The following is a 27,240-nucleotide window of genomic DNA, read 5'->3' on the forward strand; positions in this document are numbered from 1 at the left end:
CATTTCATTCAAAAGCACTTGAATTCAGTACGTGAAGTTATATTAAATAAATTAAGTGTCATAATGGCTTTTATCCATGGCATAGGGCCATGTAGGAGCTCCATTGTGCTGCACTTTGCAACGGCAAAGCCTGAATCTGTGCCCATAATTCCCACACAGCAAGATTCCAATCCATCAGGGGGAGCCACTGAGCAGTGAACCAGGAACTTTGCTATCGTATCGGAAGAGAGGAGCACTTGCCCACAGGGAACTCTTGTACACCTCCTAGTGACCAGTTATAGCTTAATATTACAAAAGGTGACAGGTTGGGGAGACCCAACAGAGGGAAAACATAAATAAGCTCTCAAAAACACAACGAAGCAAAAAGACTAATTTTGTATTTTGAATCATTTAAATAATGCAGGATAACTCATTGAAGTAGGCTTTATTCATATAATAAGGATAGAAATACTGATAGTTCTTCTCCTACAGTTAAACGTTTACGTGCTTGCCACATGCGAACCGTTTAAACATTATCAGTCCTCGCCTGGTGTTTTGCTGTATACACTCTCCAGGGTCCCCCTTAAATGATTTGAAGCAATGTCTTGTCAGATTCAGGTGATCTCCAGAGACCAGCCCAAAGCAGTTTCTGAATATGAATATGAATATGAATTTGAATATAATGAAGGGAAGTAAAGATGTTGATTTTTTTTCTTCCTGCTCATCCATAATATTTAGTTCAACTGAAAACCATAAACATCCTGACATCCATTTAAAAACTTCCCTCTACTTTCTGTAGCTAAATAGTATATTTCTGCATTCTCACGATTCTGAATAATCTAAAAAGAATCATCCATTCTTATTAATTTGTATTTCCACAAAAGGGATCAGAATTTTTGTTGTTGAATGAACTGATAACATTTCCATGTCAATTTGGGTGATGGATTCAAGAAATGCTGTTGGGAGTTAATTCAAATAATCTTCACATACTGCTCAAACATTCATTTAGTGTGCACACATAAGGGGGTAATTTTCACTTTCGCCACTTGGGCAGTAAATTGGCAGAGAAGGATGTCTGCCTGTTGAGGGAACCAACTGAATTTCATTTCCAAATGGAGGTGAAATTGGGTGGGTTCTATAACGGGCGAATAAAAAACATGCTCCATAAACACGCATTTGTGAATGAGCTTCAGTAAGTAAATTTCTGTTAAAATCTCCAATGAAAGCCGGGAGATTTACCACAAAGATAAACGGGATCCTTTTTAATCCAGCGCAAGTTTATAAATTCTTTTGTTAATTCCAGCTTCTCACTGAATAGCATGGTATACATTTTAAAACCCTATTAATTCCCACCAAAAATATCTGTCGGTTCCTAATTTCTAATATATCAGTAGCCCAATAGTTCATTTTGGTAGGAGTAAGGAGGCCACTTATTCCTTGGAAGGCAAGAAACTAAAAGGTTAGGAGGAGCAAAGAGATCTGGGAATACAGATGCATAAATCGCTAAAAAGTAGTAATGCAAGTTGATAAGGCCATACAGAGTGAAAACAAAGTACTGGGGTTTGTTTCGAGAGGAGTAAAATACAAAAGCAAGCAGGTAATGTTAAACTTATTGGGCCAGTAATTCCGGTCCCAACGCGTGAGTACGGACGGTGTACTCACGCGTGGGCCCGATGGAAGTGCCGGTTTTCAGGATGCACAGCGCATGCGCTGAAAACTGGCATTTCCTGTCCTCTGAACCAAGGGGTTAAGAGGCGGAACACGTACGATGTAGCAGGCAGCGCGTGCACGCTGAATTTCCTTTTTTTGTAAAGAGTTGCCCGTGCGTAAAGGCCTCCGGTTTTTACGCTTGAAAATACCAGACGTAAGTACTTAGTTTTACAGGTAAGTGGTCTATTAATACAATTTAGAAAAAAATTTCCACAGGTTTTTTATTTTTAAAGAATTTACAGTAAGGTAAGTGTATTTTTAGACCCTATTTGTTAAAAAATTATTTTTTTTAAAAATTTGATTAATTGTTTAAAATAGTTTTTTTACAGTTATTCATAGTTCATTTATTTAGTGGGATGTTTTTTTAAAACTTTTATTGTAGTTTAAGTGCTGTTTTGGGCGCCCTGAGTTTTCATGAGTTTGACAGTTCTTACTATCAAACTCATGAATGAACTTTTGCAACCTCCCATTGGTTGCCCAGTGCCCACGTGATCCCAGCCGGTTCATCAAAATAACTACACTTTAATTCTGTTTAAAACTACTTTACATTCTTCAAAATAATTTAAAAGTATTTAAAACTTTATAAAAGTTACCTAAAGATTAATAAAAATACAAAAAATGTCTTTAAAATGCTGCTCTGCATGTAGAATTGCTTTGCAGCTTGTGTTAAAAATTGGGGGCATGGCCTATGTTAAGGAGACCTCAAGGGGCGTGAGACTCCGCGCTCGAGGCTTCGCGCTGGCTGCACTCCTGGGCGGTGTGACGTCAGACGCTGCCCGGGAGTAATCAACTGAAAACAGGAATTGCAAGCGTCCCGGGAGCCGAACGGCAGGCGCGCCGGGTAAGTGCTCATCGGGGGCTTGCACGAGCAGCAAGCCCCCGAGCCTAATTTCTGGGCCATAAAGAACCTTGGTTAGACCACACTTGGAGTACTGTGCATAGTTCTGATCTCAATATTACAAAAAGGATGTTGAAGCACTGGAGGAAGTGCAGAAAAGATTTACAAGAATGATAGCAGAATTGAGAGGATGCAACCATCAGGAAAGATTGACTGGGGTTTATTTTCTCTGGAAAAGAGAAGACTACGAGGAGACCTGATAGAGGTTTTTTAAATTATGAAGGGGTTTGATAGGGTGCACACGGAAAGATATTCCACTTGTGGGCGAGCCCAGGATAAGGGGCATAAATATAAGACAGCCACTAACAGATCAAATAAAGAATTTAGCAGGAATGGATTAACACAGCGAGCGGTGCGAATGTAGAACTCACTGCCACATGGATTGGTTGCATCTGATAGTATTGACAGATTTAAGGAGGCTGGATGCATACATGAGGGAAAAGAGAATTGAGATATGGGGGCAGAGTGGGAAGAGGTAATTATGGAGGAGACAACTCATGTGGAGCATAAACCAGTTGGGCCACATGGCCTGTTTCTGTGCTGTTGATTCTATGTAATTCTATGTAAAACCATGGGGCCAGTTACTTCTCTTGCTATGGCCTTAAATTTAGGCCTTGTGAAATATGAAATAGCATCTATGGAAACTGTTCTGAAATATAACAAAGTATAAGGCTACTTTATTTATGCAGTCAGTGGCATACCCAGCAAATTGAGCAAGTACACCAGTGGGATTTTTGCCAAGAATGTTGTTTTGTATGTTTGGGTAGCACAGCACTACAGCACATTTAATGAGCGCTTTCCAAATAATTAACATTGTTCATTAAATCAAGAGGCCACTTACATTAGATGTGTTTTCAACTCTGTTTTGTAACATTCCAAAAACTTTATTTAAAATGTATAGGTACATAAAACAAGGAGTCAAAATACTGAATGGTGCCATGTCTCTCTCTAGACCACAAGAGTAAAAAGATTTATTCAATTGCACAGGATATACGGCACAGAAACAGGCCATGCGGCCCAATCAGTAATAGCCAACGGATATCAGGCTTATAATTCATAAAAAAAAGGAAATATTTTCAAAGGTTCTGTACTGTTGAAATAATGGAAGTTTACAAAAATGAAGCCCATGATGACATCGGTGTTGACAAATAAACAGCATGAAGAAGGATGATGGGTGGTTGAGTATACTCAGTTACATAAAAAGTTTCTTAAATAATCTACTGGCTGGGACCTTCACGTCAATATGTTTTTGTGAATTGTACAATGTTACAATACAGTAACAGACCATCTGGCCCATCAAATCTTCATTGGTGTTTTTCTTCACGAGAAACTTAAGGGAAAATTTTCCATTTTAGTGCTCCTAGCATGGAACTGTACCCATAGGGGGCACAGGTTTCGTAGGTGGGGGGCAGAATTTTGGAAGGTGCGTATGACTTTTTTTTTTTAAACAGGATCGCCGCCCGCTTGATAGGCTTGGCTTCCAGTCGGGCAAGGACCACTCAGAGCAGGCTGAAGCCCCAGGTAGGGAGTCTGCAGCTGCTACTGGGAGCGTGGGATGGGGGGGACCCGATCCTCGACCCTGGGGGTGTCTTTGTATGGGGGGGGGGGGTGGGGGAGGGGGTTCCATTCCAAGGCAAGAGGGTAAACTTGGGAGACCGGGGAGCAGCATTCCTGCTATTACTGGCCTACAAGCAGGGCTGTAAAGGCACTTACCTACTCCTCGAAGCTGTCCTCACCTCCCTTCAGCTGCCGGGTTTCCCAAGGCCTGGGAAACCTACAAAGTGGGTTAAATTTGAGGCTGCCAGCCTCATTAAAATATTTAAATAGCCAATCCACCGCCTGGGAGTGGGTTGGCAGCCTGCCCCTTGTTTCGTGGCTGTTAAACCCAGAGGTGGGCGGGTTGGGGGTCTGGTTTGAGATTTTTAAAATTAACATCTCACCCAACCCTAACCCACCCGTTTTTGGGGGTTAAAATTAACACCTATATACCCAAAGTCAATGATATTCTGTTGCATGCCTGGATTGCCAAAGCAATTTACACTTTAATCCTATGCTATTGAGCATACCCAGATTAGTTGGTTTAAAGTTTTATGATAATATTCTCTTTACCAAGCTACTAATTAATACCTATTTAAAAAAGAATTTAAGGGCTCCATTTCAATAATGGTTTGGGCCCGAGAATTCTAACCGTTCTCCAGGTAAAGAAATTTCTTCTAACCTCCCCTTTAATTCAGCCAAGAAAGCTTGTACAAATTACAGAGGACTCAATCTGACTGCCACCATTTTTAAGGATATTAATCTAGCTGACTTGCCAGGAATAATACCTTATTATAAAGTATGTGTCTATACTTAATGCAATAATGACGAGACAGCTTGGAAGATTCAACGTAGGTCTTTACTTAATACCAACAGGCGGGAAACTGAGGGGAGATCAGTACCCACAGTACTATTTATACCCCTATGGCCAGGAGTGGTACTACGGTATCACTACGCCCTACAAAGTAGTGCTGCCCTGGCCATAGGTTTAAAGTAACATACCTATTACATACACAACATTCCTCCCCTTTTAATTAAAACGTACCCGTGCAATTAAGTCAATAGATGCCCCATAACTAGGGCTAATAACATTTGGTAACACAATATACATAACATATTTACATCAAGAGTTGTCTACTTATATATATATATATACTAGCTGGGGAGCCCCGCGTTGCGAGGGCAATTTTGGGGCGCAAGGGCAATTTTGGGGCACGAGGGCAATTTTGGGGCGCTTGGTCTCCCTGCCCCTGTGTGTCCCCCCTCTCCCTGTCATGTCCTCTCCCTGTCCTATCCCTCCCTCCCCTGTCTCCCTCCCTCCCTCCCCTCGCCCACCCGCTCCCCTCCCCACCCCCGCTCCCCTCCCTCCCCCCGCTCCCCTCCTCCCCTCCCGTCGCCCACCCCCACCCCCTCCCTGTCTGTGTCCCTCCCTCCCCCGCTCCCCTCTGTCCCTCTCTCCGGCCCCTCCCCATGCCTACCTGAGGTCCGGTGCCGTTGCCAGAGCGAGAATGCTGAGCGGCGGCTGGCGCCGGGAGCGGGCTCTCACGGCCGGCGCATGCGCGGTCAGTGCGGCCGGCGCATGCGCGGTCAGTGCGGCCGGCGTGAGCGCCCCGCGATTTCCAGAGGCTCGCGCGCCCCGCGATTTCCCGAGGCTCTCCCCCCCCCCCGCGATTTCCCGAGGCGCTCTCCCCCCCCCCGCGATTTCCCGAGGCTCTCCCCCCCCCCGCGATTTCCCGAGGCTCTCCCCCCCCCCCGCGATTTCCCGAGGCTCTCCCCCCACCCCCGCGCGATTTCCCGAGGCTCTCCCCCCCCCCATTAAATTGTTATTTAATTCCCTAACACATCATTAAAATATTTACCTTAGTTCCCTAACACAGAGAAAGTGTGGGGGAAAAAATCGTGAAAAATCAAGATGGCGGCCACTCACCTCGGTTCAGAAGGATAAGGCCCGCCCACACACACACCGATTGGTCGACCGGTCAGGTCACCGAAGCGTAGGATTGGTCAATCGTCGAGTCACTCGACACTCAACTGTAGGAAGACCTCGACGTCACACGGTCGCTAATGAGATGCTAATGAGCGGAACGCTGAACGTTTTGGGGATACCGCGGGCGGGATTTTTGTCCGGCCGAAACGTAAATACGCCTATGACCGGTCCGGAATCGCAAGCATTCTTTTGAGGTGACGCGCGCGTCGGTACGCTCTGTAACTTCCAAACATATAGAGACCAGGCGGACAGGCAGACAGACAGACAGACAGAAGAGCCGCTTTATATATATAGATATATAAACAGAAACATGTTATAGATTCAGTCTCTGAGAAGGCCTCCTGTCTCGACTAGGATAACGTCTTTCTCTAGTCGGTCTCGGTGTAGGCGGCGGTACTTCCGTCACCCCTTCATCGCTGGACTCGTCGGTGTCTGATGGCACATCCTGTGCCGTGGAGATCACTGGAGTGCTGAACTCCTCGCAATCCTGAGACCTCTGTAACGACGAGCTGGGCCGTGATTCCGCTGTAACAATGTGCTGAGACGTTTGAGGTAGTGAATCAGTTGGGTTTCTGGACTCCACAAGTTGATCAGCATGTCGTCTGATTATGCCTTCCCCTGTCTCAACTGTGTACATCAAGGGTCCCTGGCGGGCCTTTATCGTACCAGACCGCCACTTTTCATTCCTATAATCACGGGCCAACACTTGCTGCCCCACCTCGAAGCTCCGTGTCTGTCTGTCAGGAGCCCTACGAAATACTCGGTTTTCCACATCTCTCCGAATGTTTGGTCTGAGCAATTCAAGGCGAGACCTTAACCTTCTATTAAAGAACATGACGGCGGGGGCCTGGTTGGTCACCGTATGTGCAGCATTACGGTATGCGAATAGGAAGTTGTCCACCTTGTGTTGTAGTGGCAACCTTTCCTCCCCCATCGCCTTGATGGCCTTTTTAAAAGTCTGCACAAATCGCTCTGCCAGCCCATTTGTAGCCGGATGATATGGTGCGGACGTATAATGTTGCACTCCATTCCTTTTTAGGAATGCTTGAAATTCTTCTGCCACAAATTGTGGCCCATTGTCCGAACAGACTTGCTCGGGCACCCCGTTTCAGGCAAAAATGGTCCTTAAGACTGCGACCGTCTTTTCGGCTGTCGTTGATGACATCTTTATGACCTCCGGCCATTTTGAATGGGCGTCTACTACAATAAGGAACATCGCATCCAGGAAGGGGCCAGTGAAGTCCACGTGGATCCTTTGCCACGGCGTTGAGGGCCACTCCCACAGATGTAGTGGGGCTTGTGGTGGTACGTTCTGTACCATCTGGCACCCTTGGCACGCTTTTGCTACTTCCTCAATGTCCCTGTCAATGCCGGGCCACCAGACGTAGGCTCTGGCAAGGCTTTTCATTTTGACACCCCCCAGATGACCTTCATGTAAGTCCTGCAACACTTTATGTTGTAATTTTTGAGGGACCACCACCCTGGCTCCGCACATCAATGTGCCCCGGCAGACGGACAACTGGTCCTTCCTTGCCGAAAACGTCGGCAATGATGCATCACCCTGCGCCGGCCAGCCTTTCACGGTTAATTCGTAAACCCTTGCCAATGTCGGGTCGTTCCGTGTTTCCCGCTCGATACATTGGCTGGTGATGGGCAAGTGTTCCATAACAGCCGTATGATATATTTCCACGGGGTCCTGTACTATCTCTTCGATCTCGGCAGGCAAGGGTAGCCGCGACAGGCCATCCGCATTACCATGCTGTTTGGTACCCTTATATTCGATAAGGTACTGGTGTGCTCCTAAGAACAGTGACCATCTCTGTAGCCTTTGGGCCGTCATCAGGGGCACCCCTTTTGTTGGATTAAATATCGACACCAACGGTTGATGATCCGTCAGTAGTGTGAAACGTTGCCCATGCAGGTAGTGGTGGAATTTTTTTACACCCCACACCAGACTGAGGGCCTCCCTGTCGATTTGCGCATAGTTTCTTTCGGCTGTAGTTAACAACCTTGAGGCAAATGCTATTGGCCTCTCCGTCCCGTTGGGAAATTTCTGTGACAACACTGCCCCTATACTGTACGGGGAGGCGTCACATGCCAACCTCATTGGCATTTTTGGGTCAAAGTGTGCGAGCACTTCCTTGGATGTAATGAGTTGTTTACCCTTTTTAAAAGCAGCCTCACACGCTTCGTCCCAATTCCAGGAGACTCCCTTTTGCAGCAATGAATTTAGTGGATGTAAAATGGACGATAAGTTCGGGAGGAACTTATGGTAATAGTTTATAAGGCCTAAGAATGATCGTAACTGAGATACGTTCTCAGGGAGCGGGGCCTTCACTACTGCCTCGATCTTTTCCGGGGACTTATGCAGGCCTTCCTTATCTATAATGTGACCACAGTACGAGATACGTTCCTGGAAAAACTCACATTTCTGCTTGTTCGCCCCGAGTCCGTATTGTTGCAACCGCAGAAGTACTCGCTCCAGGTTAGCGAGGTGGTCGTTATCCGTTTGTCCTGTCACCAGGATGTCATCCAGGTAACATTGCGTTCCTGGAATGCCCTGTAGGACCTGTTCCATGGTCCTCTGCCATATTGCCGGGGCAGACGCCACACCAAATACCAGGCGATTGTACTGGTACAATCCCTTGTGTGTGTTAATCGTTAGGAGCTTTTTCGAGTCCTGCTCCACCTCCATCTGTAAATAAGCTTGACAAAGGTCAATCTTCGTAAAGTGTCTACCCCCAGCTAACGATGCGAAGATGTCCTCTATCCGCGGCAGCGGATACTGTACCGTGTGCAGGACTGGGTTAATTGTTATCTTAAAATCCCCGCAAATGCGAACCTTCTTTGGTTCCCCCGGTGTGTTATTTGCAGACTTCTTTATAACTGGGATGATGGGCGTGGCCCACTCGCTCCACTCAATCTTTGTAAGGACACCTGCACTCTCTAAGGCATCCAGTTCTGCTTCCACCGCTGGCCGAATGGCATAAGGCACCGGTCTGGCCTTACAAAACTTGGGGTTTGCGTCTTGAGCAATAGTTATTTTTGCTCTAATGTCCTTTAAGGTCCCCAGCCCTTGTTGGAACACCTCTGGCGTTTTTGCCAATAGTTTCGACAGCCTGCTTGTAATGGTTGTATCATCCGTGGTGGTCTCTACTTTTAACTCGTGTATCGACTTCCAGTCGAAATGGATTTTTCTTATCCATTCCCTACCCAAAAGTGGTGGTCCACCGTTTGGTAGGACGTATAAATAAAGTCCTGGCACTTTTCTGCCGTTGTATTTAACTGTTATACTTGCATTTTTCCCTTCGGGTAAACTTTTTGTCCCGTATATGTTTTTAATTTAATTTCCGTATCCTTTAAGGGAATGCGTTTGAACAGCCTGTTATAATCTTGTTCATTAATTACTGATAGGGCTGAACCCGTGTCCAGCTCCATATTAACTTCGACGCCTGCTACCTTCATTTTAACCCACATTGTGCTGTGGTCCTCTGTTTTGTCTACACCATATAACTTGAGACATCCCAGACCTTTAGGCTCTGCTTTTGTGCCTTCCTGTGACTCGTCTGAGCTACTATCAGACATCTTATGTATTTTTGTCCTTGCCTTGGTACTGCTCGGATTGCCCCCACGATTGGGTTTCGTACCAGACCGACAAACTTTCGCTATATGCCCCTTTTTCCCACACTGCCGGCATATTTTATCACGAAACCAACAATTACTTTGGTCGTGGGTGGTTTTGCCACAACGGTAGCATTTACCTTTGTGAAATGTCACCTCATGGGTGTCATAGCCGGTTGTGTTTTGTCGTATTTGAGCAGCACCCTGAGCTGCTGCTTCGTGGGACGATTCTATTTCAATCGCCTGATCTAGGCTGAGCTGTTTCTTGGCTAGCAACCGTTTACGTGTATTCTCATTTAACATGCCACAGACAAATCTGTCTCTGATCGCGTCCGCCAATATGGCTCCAAACTGGCAATGTTTGGACAACCTTCTGAGCTCAGCTAAATAGGCTGCCTGCGACTCATCATTCCTTTGGTTGCGTCTGTAGAAGCGGTACCTTTCCGCTATAAATGGTGGCTTAGGGTTTAAATGTTCCCTTAACGTATCAACAATTTGGGCGTACGTTTTGTCTGCTGGCTTTTCTGGAGTAAGAAGATTCCTCAGCAGACCGTATGTTTTTGCCCCCATAAAATTTAATAAGGTTGCTACCTTTTGGTCATCTTCCACCTTGTTTACTATGCAATAAAGTTCATGCCTTTCGATATAGGCATCCCACTCTTCGGTGTCCTCAACAAATGCTGACAACGAACCTTCTTTAGCCATTTAAAACTTTTGAAGAGAAAAAAAAACTTTTCCCGCTTTCTCCACTAGATGGCGTTTTTCCCGCCTTTTCTCCCTCTGCTGTCAACGACCTCTCTCCAGCGTCGTTATTTTTGGCCCTTGCAGCTCCCGTTATTGCCACCGCCGCTATTAACAACGACCTTCCCCTCTCGTGGCCCGCTAGTCCTTGTGGCTCCGTTTGTTCCCCAGATCGCCTGCCCGTTCTGGCCCTTGCAGCTCCCGTTCCCCGGGAAGGATTTCAGTTTACCTGGCCCTGGGTGGACTTTTGCCCCGTGGCTGGAGCGCCCGTTCAGCCTCTTCTCTCAGCTGCCGCAGCCTCCGCTGGAAACCTCTCTCTCTCTCGCTCCGTTGCTGCCGCTCCTCCCGAACCCGGAGTGCTGGGCGGCCTCCTTCGGTCGACGCTGGACTCTGCAGGCTGGCTAGTAAGAAGCCTCTCTCCTTCTCTCTCCGTACTGCTACCGTTCCTTTGTTGCACCGTGTACTGGTGAGTTCGAACCTTACTCGTCGCCAGTATAAAGTATGTCTATACTTAATGCAATAATGACGAGACAGCTTGGAAGATTCAACGTAGGTCTTTACTTAATACTAACAGGCGGGAAACTGAGGGGAGATCAGTACCCACAGTACTATTTATACCCCTATGGCCAGGAGTGGTACTACGGTATCACTACGCCCTACAAAGTAGTGCTGCCCTGGCCATAGGTTTAAAGTAACATACCTATTACATACACAACACTTATGTACTGAATTTCTGTAAATAGATATTCAACAATCAGTCTTTATGGGTTGTTTCAAAGGTTCTCCATCCTACCCAAATTTTGTTGAGGTAACGAGTGCTCCTGATCCTCTTTGGATTGGAGTTTCTATGAAAAATGGCACATTTTTCCTGTTTAAAAATTGGCTGGGTTTGTTTGAGGAATCTCATAATAAAATTAACATTTATAAAACTTGAAACACATCTGGGTACGCACAAACTACCACATTTGGTGCCTAAGTAGCAGAGTTCTTTCTTTTGCACATTATTAGTGCCAGCACTCAATATACATTCCGACCTCCTTTAATTTGAAAGGATGAAAGGTGGTCAAAACCCACATTTAAAACATCATAAAAATCAATACAGATACGAGAAAGCAGTGAGCCCATATAGCTCATCCTTCTATAGAAACCTATGATCTGTCTATCACAGCATTTAACTGCCTCTTGAATAATTCCAGAGGTTTTCCATTAGTGTGAACAAGTGCTTCCTGCATCAGTCCTTAACTTGCCTTTTACCAGATTGTACCCATGATTCCTTGCCCTGCAATCATGGTTTAACTTGGAAATAATGCTCTGGATGAATCTTTTCTATTCCACTCCTATATATACCTCTATACAATCTCCTCTCATCCATGTCCTATAAGCCTTCTAACCTTTCCAAAGTACATTTAGCTAGGTAAGAAAACTTTGGGACAAAATTTTCTACAGTATTTAACATTGAAACACCCAGTATCTCAGTCATTTATCCACTAAATTGAGTCATGCAGATCTAACTATTACAACAATGGCACTGCACATAGAAATATCCCCCTCTCATGCCTTAACCATATTTATTACTATAGTTTGAATCAACTTGCTCAAAAAATAATTCTTCACAGAACTGTTCATCAGTAAGTGGAATTTGAATTGGGTTGGATACCGTGTCTAAAAATACGTGTTTTACCATTATATTCCTGTTTCTAATAAAGGTTAACTTACAACATGTAAAATTGAAATGTAATTTATACAGGCAAGCTTGCAGCAGAATAGTACATTAGTGTGAAGCAAAGTATGAATAACAGACAGTAAGCAATGCATTGTGGTTGTGTACCATTGTGAGTTAGTTTAATATTACTATGTGCATGAGTCCTGATCATGTCTCCCTCATGACTAATGGCTGACGGTATATTGGTGAGTAAAGAAAAGATCATTGGTAATTAAGATGTAACAGGTGACACCACAGTAAAACATGGACAGCTGCTGTTAAATGGACCAAGTTACATTGTAGGAATTAACGAATTCCTACGAATAACTGAGAATGACACCAGAGAACAATTAAACAGGTCTTTACTCAACGGAGATGCCACGAGGACTGCCTGGGCCGTCCCGTGGATTGCAACGTGACGTCATCGCTTTTGCCCGCGTTTTCCCGCGCTCTTAAAGGGGCCACGCCCCGTACATGCAAACTCTATATACAAAACACAGTAATGCCTAACACAATGGTACAGGTTTAGGCTGGTGTTAGGACATCGTTAAAGAGAATTATATACAGTTAGCCAGAGTCATTCAGTGGTTCTGCCACATGCGCCCCCCCAGAATTCACTTTAACGGTGAGGGGGTCTGACGAGCCTGTCAGAACAACTCCTGTACTCTCAAGGCGGAGGCTGCAGGGCAGCTGGCGGTCGGTCGCACTTGGTCTGCCGTAACGACGATGGGTGGCCGACCCCGTCTCGGCGGTTGTGCTGTCTCGACGGGGCGGTTGAGGTCCAAATGTGCCGGCTTTAAGCGGTCGACCGAAATGTGGTCCGGTTTACCACCGACATCTACCGTGAAGGTTTTGTCCCCTGCTTCCAACACGCGGAAGGGACCGGTATATGGGGCCTTGAGCGGATCCCTATTTGCGTCATGGCGAATAAAAACGTATTCAGCCTTGTGAAGCTCTGTGGGAACGTGTGACCTCTGCAGCCCGTGGTGCGAAGTGGGCACCGGTGCGAAACATCTGGCCGCCTCTTGGTGACTAGCAAGCTGGGCAGACGCGGACCAGGGCTCCGTCGATGTTGGTAGGAAATCCCCATGGACTCGCAGCGGCTGACCATACACGAGTTCCGCTGATGAAGAGTGAAGGTCTTCTTTGGGGGCTGTGCGAAGGCCCAACAGGACCCACGGTAGCTTGTCTGCCCATCCAGCGTCCTGGAGGCTGGCCCTCAGGGCGGCTTTCATTGAGCGGTGGAAGCATTCGCAGAGGCCATTCACCTGTGGGTGGTAGGCTGTGGTGCGGTGTAATTTGACACTGAGTCCTTGGGCCACTGCATTCCAGAGTTCGGAGGAAAACTGCGGTCCCCTGTCCGACGAAATATCTGCGGGCACTCCGAAACGGGCGATCCAGGAGGAAATGAACGCCCTGGCCACGTCCGCCGAAGTAGTGGATGACAGGGGGACCGCCTCTGGCCATCTGGTGGTGCGGTCAACCATGGTCAGGATGTGTGAAAAACCATGGGAGGGTGGGAGTGGTCCTACCAGGTCCACGTTGACATGGTCAAAACGTCGCTCCGGAACTGTGAAGGTGGCCAACGGAGCTTTGATGTGGTGCTGTACCATGGCCTTTTGGCAGACCACGCAGGTGTTGGCCCAGTCGCAGACGTCTTTATGCATGCCATGCAAATTTCGCTGACAACAGTTTCTGACAGGCCTTCATACCAGGGTGTGACAACCCATGTATGGCATCGAACACTTTGCGGCACCAGACGACCGGCACGACAGGGCGAGGATCCTGTACGGAGACGTCACACAACAGCGTGGTACCTGCCAAATGGAACTTGACGTCGGTCAACTGGAGGCCAGTGATGGCCGTTCTGTAAGCTTGGACTTCCGGGTCTGAGGCTTGGTCCGCTGCCTTGAGGGCGTAGTCGATGCCCAAATGAACCGTATTGACGAACGCGCGGGAGAGGCAGTCTGCCACCAGGTTGTCCTTACCGGCAACGTGCCGTATATCCGTGGTGAATTCGGATATGTAGGTCACCAATGTAGGAATTAACGAATTCCTACGAATAACTGAGAACGACACCAGAGCACAATTAAACAGGTCTTTACTCAACGGAGATGCCACGAGGACTGCCTGGGCGGTCCCGTGGTTTGCGACGTGACGTCATCGCGTTCGCCCGTGCTCTTAAAGGGGCCACGCTCCGTACATGCAAACTCTATATACAAAACACAGTAATGCCTAACACAATGGTACAGGTTTAGGCTGGTGTTAGAACATCATTAAAGAGAATTATATAGTTAGCCAGAGTCATTCAGTGGTTCTGCCACAACATTAAAATAATGAATACACTGTGATGTAAAAATGCAAAGATTACAAGAATATAATTATTAGAAACTAGAGGCTGCTAAATGTACATTGCCTACATTTAGTTAAGTAGGAATTCCATTTGCACAAAAGCTGAACAAGATCCAAAGATGTGTGCAAGGGTACTACTGGAGTTTAGCCAGCTAAACCCATGAAGCCTACCGATTTCCTGTTGCTTGTCCAGCCAAAACCACCATGTTGGCTTGCAGCGTTATCGGGAGCCAAGTGCGAAGAACTCAGACCCTTGTAGTAGGTCTACTCCTCCAGGTGAGGCCAGGTGGTTGGTCAATCATTAACAGTGCCCTACAGTATTGTGGATCAGCCTGGCTCTGGTACTGAAGATTTCCTTCCTATTAGCCAGTTTCAAACCATCTCAGGGTACATTTACTCTGGAATATTTTCCATGCTCATTTAAAAAGAGTAATAGGGCCAATTTTCCAAGTGCCGGCTGCTGACTGAGAGTCTCTCCTGCTGGCAGCGTTATTCGGAAAATCGTGGCTGTGCTATGCACAATTTTAATTTTAATGGACGTAAAAATTGTGGAAAATGTGCCCATGATCTTCCAATGTGCGAGACTGGCATGACGGATCGTGCCAGCAGCACAAACTTGGAAAATTAAACCCATTTTGTAAAAACAATCTCTGGCCACTTTGACTTCTTCTCAGACACCTTTGCTGTCCATCATTAGACTTCTTCCATCAGCCTATTTTTTCATGCAACCACTATCAAAAAATTGGAAATCAATATTTGACATCAATTAATAATTCCAGTAGATGGCAAGTACAGTGCAATCTTTGTAATTGTCAGTTTCATGTTTTATGATTAAAATATGTATATTCAAATATTAATAACCTCCAGAACTACAGTTTGCAATACTGAACCAGCCACATAAATACTGTGGCTATAAGAGCAGGTCAGAGGCTGCGTATTCTGTGGCGAGTGACTCACCTCCTGACTCCCCAAAGCCTTTCCACCATCTACAAGGCACAAATTAGGAGTGTGATGAAATACTTTCCACTTGCCTGGATGAGTACAGCTCCAACAACACTCAAGAAGCTCGACACCATCCAGGACAAAGCAGCCTGCTTGATTGGCACCCCATCCACCACCTTAAACATTCACTTCCTGCACTACCGGCGCACCGTGGCTGCAGTGTGTACCATCTACAAGATGCACTGCAGCAACTCGCCAAGGCTTCTTCGACAGCACCACCCAAACCAACGACCTCTACCACCTAGAAGGACAAGGGCAGCAGGCGCGTGGGAACCTGCAAGTTCCTCTCCAAGTTACACACCATCCTGACTTGGAAATATATCGCCGTTTCTTCACCGTCGCTGGATCAAAATCCTGGAACTCCCTCCTAACAGCACTGTGGGAGTACCTTCACCACAAGGACTGCAGCGGTTCAAGAAGGCGGCTCACCACCACCTTCTCGAGGGCAATTAGGGTTGGGCAATAAATGCTGGTCTTGCCAGCGACGCCCACATCCCATAAATGAATAAAAAGGCTGGAGAAGCTGGGGTTGTTCTCCTTAGAGCAGAGAAGGTTGAGAGGAGATTTGATAGAAGTGTTCAAAATCATGAGGGGTCTAGGCGGAGTAGATAAAGAGAAGCTGTTCCCATTGGCGGAAGGGTCGAGAACCAGAGGACACAGATTTAAGGCGATTGACAGAAGAACCAAAGGCGACATGACGAAAAACTTTTTTACGCAGCGAGTGGTTAGGATCTGGAATACACTGCCTGAAAGTTGGGTGGAGCCAGATTCAATCGTGGCTTTCAAAAGGGAATTGGATAAGTACCTGAAGGAAAAAGATTTGTAGGGCTCCGGGGAAAGGGCGGGGAAGTGGGACTAGCTGAAGTGCTCTTGCAGAGAGCCGGCATGGGCTCGATGGGCCGAATGGCCTCCTTCTGTGCTGTAACCATTCTATGATAATGAAGATTTCACCAGCTGGGACTGTTGAAACCCTCCCCCAACAAACTGAAAAAGAAAGCACCGTAATTGGAAGTAATAATGAGGGACATAAAAAAAATGGAAAAGGATCAACTGTACAAATGGCACATATTTCCTGTACGAACAGCACAAGCTTCTTGTACCAAAGATCCACATCTTCTGTATCCACGACAAAAGAACCTGCCTCCTACATGGACACATCCTGTGCAAATCATTTATGTTTTCGATGTAAACCATGCAGGGGATTGAAATTGCATAGTGCAATATCAGTGACAAATGCATTAATGTGTTTGTATAAAAATTTTAATAGAGCTGCTCACCTGTTTAAAATAATGGGTCACTGCCTTCATTTAAATAGTGGATCAAGAAATTTCATGTGACATGTTAACACATTCATTACCAATATCACACAGCACTACATAAACCCCTAAGCTCCGATTTTAATTGGGAGTGGAAATCAGGAACGTGGGCGGGTAGAAACAAGGGGAGAGCCAACTTCCCCCCATGGCCTCGGCAGCATTACTCCCAGGACTCATCTGCATGCCACCAGTCAGCTGTCCTGAAAGAGGCAGGAAGTGGCAGCTGACCGGCAGGAGGGAACAGAATTTCGGGTGGCAGGAGGGCACTGCCTGGCACCAAAGGAACGCTCACTGGCAACAAGGTAAGTTGCAGGGAATAGGTTTCAGGAGGGTCTTGTGGGAGGGAATTGGGGGGGGGGGGGCGCGGAGGGGAAGCCCGAGGCTGGAAAGTGCTCCTCCTGGCCCCACAAGGAATTTTTTTTTTTTAAACTTACTTTAAATGGCCTCTTCTGATCTGGATCCTCTTCCCGCTGTCTTTACCTGGTGAGAAAGCCACAACAGCTTCCCCATTCAGGCCACAGTTAAAATTCTAGTCAGGGCCCCTTGACGTCATCGGGCCTCAATCTGCATGGTTGAAGAATTACCTCGCCGGCTTTGGGCGGTTGTCCTTGCCGCCTGCTCAGAAGAGCAGGTTAAAAGAGAAGACAGCAGGAACGGTGCAGCAAGTCCGTGGTAAGTCATCTGGACAATTTTAACTGCCTGCTTGCCTGGTTTCGGCCAGGTCGGTAGGGTTAAAATCACCTCTCTAATCTATTTTGGTAAAATAAAATCCTACATGGTCGTAAAAGGACTAATTTAAAAAGAACTTAAAAACAGGAACTACAGTTTTGATGGGCAACCACACTGGATGTTCCCTTAATAAATTATCCAGCAGTATACTTCAGCAGGAAATGTGCTATTACATTGTGGTTTCTTTATCTTTTGTTGGTTAATAATCTGACAAGCAGTCCTCTAACAGAATAACAGAAAAACTAGAGGAGGTAGTGTTAGAGTATGCAACTCACTAGAAGGCGTTGATATGCTACTGATGTAGAATACCTCTGCATTCATTTATAGCCGTGCCATCAGCTTATTAGAGTAGAAGAATCATTCATGCAGAAGAACTAAACTTAGCCTAATTCCTCTCAGGCAAAGAAGAAAACCCACAACCGGAAAGCTGCGTCATTCTCAAGTGAGCAGGCACAGTGCCAAATCCTGAACTGCAATTTTTTTTTCTTCCAAGTCCAACTGACTTTAAATACCTCCCTCCATTCCTTCCTCCCACTATGGTTTGCAATATTAATTTTAATTGAGCTGGGCTAAACAGCTAAGTCAGATGCCTGCTGTGAAATTTTCATTAGAATCCTAATAGAAAATGGTACAAAACAACTGTCAAACTTGTTTGCTCCATAACACTCCCTCTTCCCCTCCCCAAATGCCTGGTCTGACAATGCAAGTCAGACTCCAGTGGAAACTAAATGTCACTTTGACATACGAGAGTCTTTATCATGCCAGAACTGTGTGGGTATTGTCTGCAATGCATGTTGTTCTGAGGGAACTCTGCTTGCAAATTGCTCTGAGTGCGAAGACCTGGAGACAGTACCCACGAGAGATAATCTATCACTTCCAGAATGCCTTATACTGTAGACACCTGCACTCTGTGCTGGGAGCAAGTGCTCATGGGTTCTGATGAGGAACCGATATATTGAAATATAGTATTCAGGCCAATTCTTAAGAGACCCTCTAATGTCACAGGCCAGCTCTCCAATGAAAGCCCACCATTATACTAGAACAATTAAATAATGACTTTGTTGTAATTCACTGCAGTTATCCATTTATTTTGGCATGATAAACCTAAAGCTTGTAGGACATTAATAAACCTGTCATGCATTATGGTCCTCCCACTCTGTTCTGCAAGCTGTTTATTTATTCATTGATGCAGATGCAGTTTTGCATAATTTACCCTTTTTAGGGCTACAGTAGTATTTCTGCACCAAAAAACAAACGAGACAGAAATGTGTTACAATTCTCTAATTCCATTCGACAATGGTCCGCATTAAAATTGATGTAATATCAGCTCTGTAGCTGTTTATCGAAAATGTAGTTGGACTTTGAAAGCCACAAAATATTTTTAACACAACAAATTCACAGAAATAGTCCAATCATTATTTTATTATTGTTTTTCTTTATGCCAGTTTTTTGTTAAAAGTAACAAAATGAGTAACAGGCTCTTGCTCTGCTTTCTACTGGTTTTCACTATCTGAAAAATGTGTTATGAAGTATAGGGGCTAGACTCGTAACAGTCTCATTTTTTATTCAACCTCAGACATGCTGACAACGTAAAGTGATTTCCTTGGCTTGGCCTTAACATCAGTGGTTGCAGTTGCTAATTCCTTCACTGTACTTGCCACAATGTCCCTCAGGGGTGGTCCAACCTTTTCACTGACTCTGCACCCTGGGATTAAGTTGGTTTATCCCTCTGAGAGGCAGCACGAGCAAGTCTTCATGCCTGCAGAAGAGCTGGCATTGCCATGGTAACTGAGCTCCTTTCCACAGCACAGCCAATGAGAAGCTCTGAAGAACTAACAGTGAAAGATGTCCTTGGCTGTCAGACCAGGCCTCGGGTCTTTCCTCCGTGATGATTTTCAATCTGGATTACTGACCTCCCCCTTCAAATTTTCCACTGAGATATGACTGGTCATATAAATGGGTAATGCTCACACTGAGCTCACAGCCTGCCAGCTACTGTAACTCAGACAAGACACAGCTAGCAGTGAATGGAAGAAAATACATTACAATCCACTTTTTTTTAAAAATCCCTAAATCCCAAATAACCTCAGTAATTTAAATTTTTATAGTAAACAGTTTGACATACATTTCTTGTGAAAGACCAGCTCTTCCTCAATTTTCTGTCTTCAAAATTCAAATCTTTTTTCAAATCTTATGATTTTATAATTTATTTTTAAGCAGGTTTTCTATCCTCTCTTTAGATAAACCCCACGCCACATTTTATCCACAAGTCAAAAGGGTGGGCAGGCAACTTGCACTCTTGCCAATAATACTGTGGGAGGGGGGGCAAGAGCAACGCAGGCTGACTCACCCCATTATTTTCCCTCATTCCTTATGGGGAAGTGCACAGGCTAGAAAATCTGGTGGTGGAAGTGTGGTGGGGTGGGATTTCCACCCATATTTCTGGCCTCCCCATGACCCTGTCCCAAATCCTGTGGATGGGGTCATTTAAATATTCAAGGTCCTGTAACAGGCACAACAGGAGCACCAACCCGTTTTTCCAGCAGAAACTTTGGTGCTATTCCGAGGGGGTTAGGGGATTTTAACCTAAAAAAGGGATGGGAAGTTAGCGTTAAAAATCTGAATCCCGACCAGAACTTGCCTCCAACCCGCCCACTTCTGGTCTTGACGGAGGGTGGGCAGCCAACCTGCTCCTAGGAGGTGGGTCGACCATTTAAATATAAGAACAAGGCCGAAATCCTCAGCATTAGCCTCGATTTTGATTTTAACTTTAGCTGGTCGGGTTTTGCAGGCCTCGTGAAACCCGCCAGCTAATGCAAGGCGAGGACTGCTGGATCCAGGGGGCAAATGCCTTTATACGTACCTCCTGAATCCAACGTCCCTGCCTAATCCACCCCCGCGATCGGAGACCCATCCCCTCACAATGGCTCTGGTCCACCCCGCTCCGGCCTCCACCCCCCCCCCCCCCATCCTCCCAGGCCCCAGATACCTGCGATGAGGCCTACCCTGCACCTCATGCTTCTCTGGCCCCCGGTTGTTGCCGACCCCCCTAACCACTCTCACTCCCCCTCTTCCCCCCCCGCCGATCCTCACCTACCCCCACCAACACCCTGCTCCTCCGGTTGCCGATCGTTTCCCAACGACCTCCCCACGTGCTGGCCCCCGATCCACAACCGACCTCCCCCAAGTCCTCCCCGTGCACCTCTGTCTTCCCCCCGGCCCCCAGATGATCGATCCCTCCCTCCCTCCTCTCAGCGGTCTAGTGCCACAGGCCTACCTGCCCACAGCCAGCCAGCCTCTCAAACTGGCTGGCTGTGGTTGGGAAACAGAGGCTTTCCATGCAAATCTGGCCATGTCGTTAAATTTGGCAGGTCCTGCGGGAAACCCGTTCTCCCAGGTTCCCAATGGCTTCAGAGTACCCCCGCTCCCAACCCGCCTTCCTCATTAAAATTCAGCCCTGTGACTCCCCTCCCAACATCAGTGGATTTCTATGTGGGTGAAATTGGTCTGTGCCAGTAGCACAAAACGGGCTCATAAGTTTGACACGGTGCCTGATTTTCTTTTGCATTGAAGTGGTGGTGGCAAATATTGTATTCTGAAGCAATGGAGGGAAACAGAAATGCAGATTTAGAAAAAGAGGCTATGGCAACTCAGTGATATAGTATAATGAAATGGATGGGGCACAGGTCCCATTTCCTTCCCCCGCCCACCCCCACCCCCCATTCTCAATGGGCAACCTATGCATAGTCAAAACAGACTGTGGACATGTAAAGCACAATACTTACAAGATTCAAAGCCATTTGAACACTACCTTTGCTGGACAACCTTTTTAATTCATCCAATTTAATCAACTAAGTTCACATGATAGTCAGCTTGGCACTGTCCCACTATGGGTTCAAGCTCTCAAACAATTAAGCTTTTGGAGTCAAGGTAGGACCTGAATTGAAAATGCTTGAAAATTATGTGCAGCTTTGTTGCGTTTCACCTATTGCACTCCACCAAAGTTGAGTGTTTTAAAGGGCTGGAATAAAATATGCAAATTTACTGGGCTTTTGACAAAACGACAGTTATAAATTGAAATAGCTGTATTGCCTACAGTAAAATTTAGAAAAAAATACCAGGGAAACATTTGGTGAATCGTGCTAAACCTAGTGTGTGGCCAAATTAAATACTGTACAATTACAAGTAACACTACAGGGGAAAAATTGGGTGGCACCCATTTTGGGGCATTAACATTGCCAGGGCACTAAATTCAGTAGCAGCGCCCCAAGCAGGAGGGGCCTCGTGCTGTGCGTACCGGGACCCTGCTGAACCACCAGGGAGCGGGGTGCTGTGAAAACAGCCCGGCACTCAAGAGGAGTGCCGGGCTGAGTGATTGCGGCCGGCACCCCGCATTAAAAAGTGAAAGGGGGCAGGTACTGGCAGTCGGCCAAAATAAAAATGGCCGCCCGACACCTGCCCCTTTAGTAGTGCCGCCGCCGCTGTAAAAATTTGAAGCGTCGCAAATTACTAAACACCATGATAGAACGTGGAGTGAACTTGATCATACAGAGCATTGGAGTACCACGCTCCATACCCGATTATCCGATTCCTGCACCTTTCAAGTGAAATTCTCCTTACAAATGTACGTACATATCATCCGGCGATAGGTCAGGGGGCGCAAGAGAAGTTTGCGGCCGGGGGGCAAGCAGGGCGTTGCACGCGGCGATTACGTCATCAGCAGCGTTGCAGCGGGTTACCGGCTACTGCCGCCGCTAACCTCCCGCTGAATTACGCGGGAGGCATTAGTGGCGCCGCGCCCAGGCTCTAGGGGATTTGCGCTCCGTTACCCACCCCCCTTTGGGGGCGCGAACGAGAGGCGTAAACCAACCCAATTTTTCCCCCTACATGTTTTGTAACCATTGCTGAAATGGGATCTCTCTGTTTCTTTATCCCAAATACAGGCTACCCTTGCTTTTATACGTGTGTGCGCCCACACAGACTGAGTTGACACTGGGATTTTGCTGGAACAGGAAGCCCCTTCATGTGACGCCCATACAAAATTAGGATATTCCTCTCAGGAAATTCCTGATTTAAGCTGAAAAAGTCCCCGATGTGCAACATTGTTATGTCATGCTGATTAAGCTTACAATATAGTGTAAGTACATTTGTAAGGAGAATTTCACTTGCAAGGTGCAGGAATCGGGAAATCGGGTATGGAGCGTGGTAATCCAATGCTCTGTATGATCAAGTTCACTCCACGTTCTATCATGGTGTTTAGTAATTTGCGACGCTTCAAATTTTCTGGTGAAATCAGGAGAGCTGCAAATTGGCTGTGCTGATCCCTGCACCCAATTTTCCCATCCATGCTTCATTGAGCAAGGTTCTGCACTGGCAACGAAATCTTTCAAAATGACCCCTAAATAAGTAGCGGGAAACAAATTCTGAAAACAACATAGCAATAGGAGATATGACTTCCAGCTTAATAGCTTCAGACTTACTTCCAACTGAAATACATCACAATTAAAATTCTTCTTCAGAACAGCTGCTGAAAAAGCCCTTGTGGATTTATAACTCTTTAGTAACTCTTTAACAACTATAGGGTCAGTTTTATATAAAGACTAGCTGGAGTGCCCGGCGGTGCCGAGGCTTTTTCGAGGGCATGTTGTTGTTGGAAGAGAGAGAGTGAGAGCACGACTGGGGGGAAGAGAGAGCGCGACTGGGGGGGGGGGGAAGAGAGCGCGCGACTGGGGGGGAAGAGAGAGCGCGACTGGGGGGAAGAGAGAGCGCGACTGGGGGGGGAAGAGAGAGCGCGACTGGGGGGGGAAGAGAGAGCGCGACTGTGGGGGGGAAGAGAGAGCGCGACTGGGGGGAAGAGAGAGCGCGACTGGGGGGGGGAAGAGAGCGCGCGACTGGGGGGAAGAGAGAGCGCGACTGGGGGGAAGAGAGAGCGCGACTGGGGGGAAGAGAGAGCGCGACTGGGGGGAAGAGAGAGCGCGACTGGGGGGAAGAGAGAGCGCGACTGGGGGGGAAGAGAGAGCGCGACTGGGGGGAAGGGGGGATAGGGGAGGAAGAGGGGGGAAGGGGGGGAAAGGGGAGGGGAAGGGAAGGGGGGAAAGGGGAGGGGAGGGGAAGGGGGGGGAAAGGGGAGGGTAAGGGAAGGGGAGGGGGAAAGGGGAGGGAGGGGGGAAAGGGGAGGGGGAGAGGAGGGAGGGGGGAAGGGAGGGGGAGGGAGAAAGGGGAGGGGAGGGAGGGGGGAAGGGAGGGGAGAGAAGGGGAGGGGGAGAGAGGGGGGGAAGGGGGGAGAGGGAGGAGGGGGGAGGGGGAGAGGGGGGGAGAAAGGGAGGGGAGAGCCAGCAGACCCTCTCCCCTCTGTCGGCGATGGCTCTGCTGAGCTCCGTGCCGCCCCACGCACTGACATGCCGAGTGCAGCGCCCCGGTCAGCCCGAGCCCCGCCCTCCTGAGGCGGCTTGAGACGGCCGATTGCGGCTGGCCGGGCCCGGTTGCCTTGGTAACCCTCCTCCCCTCTCCACCTCCTGATCTCCGGGACCGGGCCTGAGCGGCTTGAGACGGCCGAATGCGGCTGGCGAGCCCGGTTGCCGGGGTAACCCTCTCCGCTCCCGCTCCCCCTCCCGAGCCCCGCCGCCCCCCCCCCCCCGCTAACCTGCTCGCTTCCCTCTGGCCGCGCTCTGTGTGGAGGTGCGCATGCGCCGTGCAGCGCGAGCGCGAATGAAGCCTCAGCCAGCCTTTACCAAGATGGCTGGCCGCTGGTTCGGGTGAGGGGTGGTTGGAGCTTGCCACAAAACAATTGCCTAGGGTCCAGCATGGCTGGCAACAGACGCCCAGGCTTCGAGGCCTACCTGCAAAAACGGGGAAAGGTAGGAAAATTAATGAGATTAGATAAAAGATTTAGAAAGTAATTAACTTTTTTTTAAAACAATACGTGTTTTAAAAGCAACTTTTTTTTTTTAAAGACGCTGAAAGCGGGAAAAAGAAATGAAAAGTTTGGAATCAAGATGGCGGCGACTCACCTCGGTTCAGAACGATAAGGCCCGCCCACACACGCACCGATTGGTCGACCGGCAGGTCACCGAAGCGTAGGATTGGTCAATCGTCCCGTCACTCGACTCTAGGAGGGCCTGCCCGCACGCGCCAGGAACCCGCCCCCGCCACGCAGCGATTGGTCGACCGTCGGGTTGCTCGACCGTACGATTGGTCGACCTCGACATCACTCAATGCTAATGAGTGGATAATGAGATGCTAATGAGCGGAATTTTGAACGTTTTTTGGATACCGCGGGCGCAATTTTTGTCTCGCCGAAACGTAAATACACTTACAACCGTTCCGGAATCGTAAGCTTTCTTTTGATGTAACGCACGTGTAGGTACGCTCTATAACTTTGGAGTGTATAGCCGGACAGACACACCGAAGGACAGACAGACAGACAGATGTATCCTTTTATATATATATACTAGCTCAGTGTGCCCGGCGGTGCCGAGGCGTTTTTGAGGGCATGTTGTTGTTGGAAGAGAGAGAGGGAGCAACTGGGGGGGGAAGAGAGAGAGTGACTGGGGGGGAAGAGAGTGAGCGACTGGAGGGGGGAGAGAGAGAGCGACTGGGGGGGGTGAGAGAGAGAGCGACTGGGGGGGAAGAGAGAGCGCGACTGGGGGGGAAGAGAGAGAGCGACTGGGGGGGAAAGAGAGAGAGCGACTGGGGGGGAAGAGAGAGAGCGACTGGGGGGGAAGAGAGAGAGCGACTGGGGGGGAAGAGAGAGAGCGACTGGGGGGGAAGAGAGAGAGCGACTGGGGGGGAAGAGAGAGAGAGCGACTGGGGGGGAAGAGAGAGCGCGACTGGGGGGGAAAGAGAGAGAGCGACTGGGGGGGAAAGAGAGAGAGCGACTGGGGGGGAAAGAGAGAGAGCGACTGGGGGGGAAGAGAGAGAGCGACTGGGGGGGAAGAGAGAGAGCGACTGGGGGGGAAGAGAGAGAGCGACTGGGGGGGAAGAGAGAGAGCGACTGGGGGGGAAGAGAGAGAGCGACTGGGGGGGAAGAGAGAGAGCGACTGGGGGGAAGAGAGAGAGCGACTGGGGGGGAAGAGAGAGAGCGACTGGGGGGGAAGAGAGAGAGCGACTGGGGGGGAAGAGAGAGAGCGACTGGGGGGGAAGAGAGAGAGCGACTGGGGGGGAAGAGAGAGAGCGACTGGGGGGGAAGAGAGAGAGCGACTGGGGGGGGGGAAGAGAGAGAGCGACTGGGGGGGAAGAGAGACTGACTGGGGGGAACAGAGAGAAAGGGCGAGAGATGGGGGGAGTGAGCACGACTGGGGGGGGAAGAGAGAGAGCGAGAGATGGGGGGAAGAGAGAGAGCGAGAGGCTGGGGGGGAAGAGAGAGAGCGAGAGACTGGGAGGAAGAGAGAGAGCGAAAGACTGGGGGGAAGAGAGAGAGCGACTGGGGGAAGGGGGAGGAAGGGAAGGGGGAGGAAGGGGGGAGGAGGGGGAGGTGGATGGGGAGGGGGAGGGAAGGAAGGGGGGAGCAGGAGGGGGGAGAGGGGAGAGGGGAGGGGGGATAGGGAAGGGAGTGGGGAGAAGGTGGGGGAGGGAGGAGAGGGAGGAGAGGGGGAGAGAGGGGAGGCAGAGGGAAGGAGAGAGAGAGAGAGAGAGAGAGAGAGAGAGGGAAGGAGAGAGAGAGAGAGAGAGAGAGAGAGAGAGAGAGAGAGGGAAGGAAGGAGAGAGAGAGAGAGAGAGGGAAGGAGAGCGAGACAGAGAGAGAAAGGGAAGGAGAGAGAGAGAGAGAGGGAAGGAGAGAGAGAGAGAGAGATTGGGAGTGTGAGAGAGAGAGATTGGGAGTGTGAGAGAGAGAGAGATTGGGAGTGTGAGAGAGAGAGAGATTGGGAGTGTGAGAGAGAGAGATTGGGAGTGAGAGAGAGAGAGAGAGACTGGGAGTGTGAGAGAGAGAGAGAGATTGGGAGTGTGAGAGAGAGAGAGAGATTGAGAGTGTGAGAGAGAGAGAGAGAGAGATTGGGAGTGTGAGAGAGAGAGATTGGGAGTGTGAGAGAGAGATTGGGAGTGTGAGAGAGAGATTGGGAGTGTGAGAGAGAGAGAGAGATTGGGAGTGTGAGAGAGAGAGAGATTGGGAGTGTGAGAGAGAGAGAGATTGGGAGTGTGAGAGAGAGATTGGGAGTGTGAGAGAGAGAGAGAGATTGGGAGTGTGAGAGAGAGAGAGATTGGGAGTGTGAGAGAGAGAGAGATTGGGAGTGTGAGAGAGAGAGATTGGGAGTGTGAGATAGAGAGAGATTGGGAGTGTGAGAGAGAGAGAGAGAGATTGGGAGTGCGAGAGAGAGAGATTGGGAGTGTGAGAGAGAGATTGGGAGTGAGAGAGAGAGCGAGAGATTGGGAGTGTGAGAGAGAGAGACATTGGGAGTGTGAGAGAGAGAGAGAGAGAGAGAGAGATTGGGAGTGTGAGAGAGAGAGATTGGGAGTGTGAGAGAGAGAGAGAGACTGGGCCGCGGCGGCCGCTCACCTGATGGCTTTGGGTCGGGCTCTCGGGCGGGGCTGTTGATGCCACGGGGAAGTTTTGTGCGTGGCAGCTCCCGCACGGCCCGCCGCGGCCGGTGACCTGGTGGCTTTGGGTCGGGCTCTCGGGCAGGGCTGTTGACGCCACGGGGAGGTTTTGTGCGTGGCAGCTCCCGGCACA

At 48.5% G+C, this 27,240-nt stretch overlaps 1 protein-coding gene across 6 annotated transcripts in view; it reads right to left on the minus strand.

Moving 5' to 3' along the window:
- The window catches only part of nol4lb (nucleolar protein 4-like b), a 344,616-nt gene that overhangs the window by 124,298 nt on the left and 193,078 nt on the right, over positions 1–27,240 (minus strand). The gene's annotated exons all lie outside the window — the stretch shown is intronic.

The sequence above is a fragment of the Somniosus microcephalus genome, chromosome 13 (genome assembly GCF_052327205.1).
Source record: "Somniosus microcephalus isolate GS21.2 chromosome 13, FLI_Smic_1.0, whole genome shotgun sequence".
In the NCBI taxonomy this organism is placed as follows: domain Eukaryota; kingdom Metazoa; phylum Chordata; class Chondrichthyes; order Squaliformes; family Somniosidae; genus Somniosus; species Somniosus microcephalus.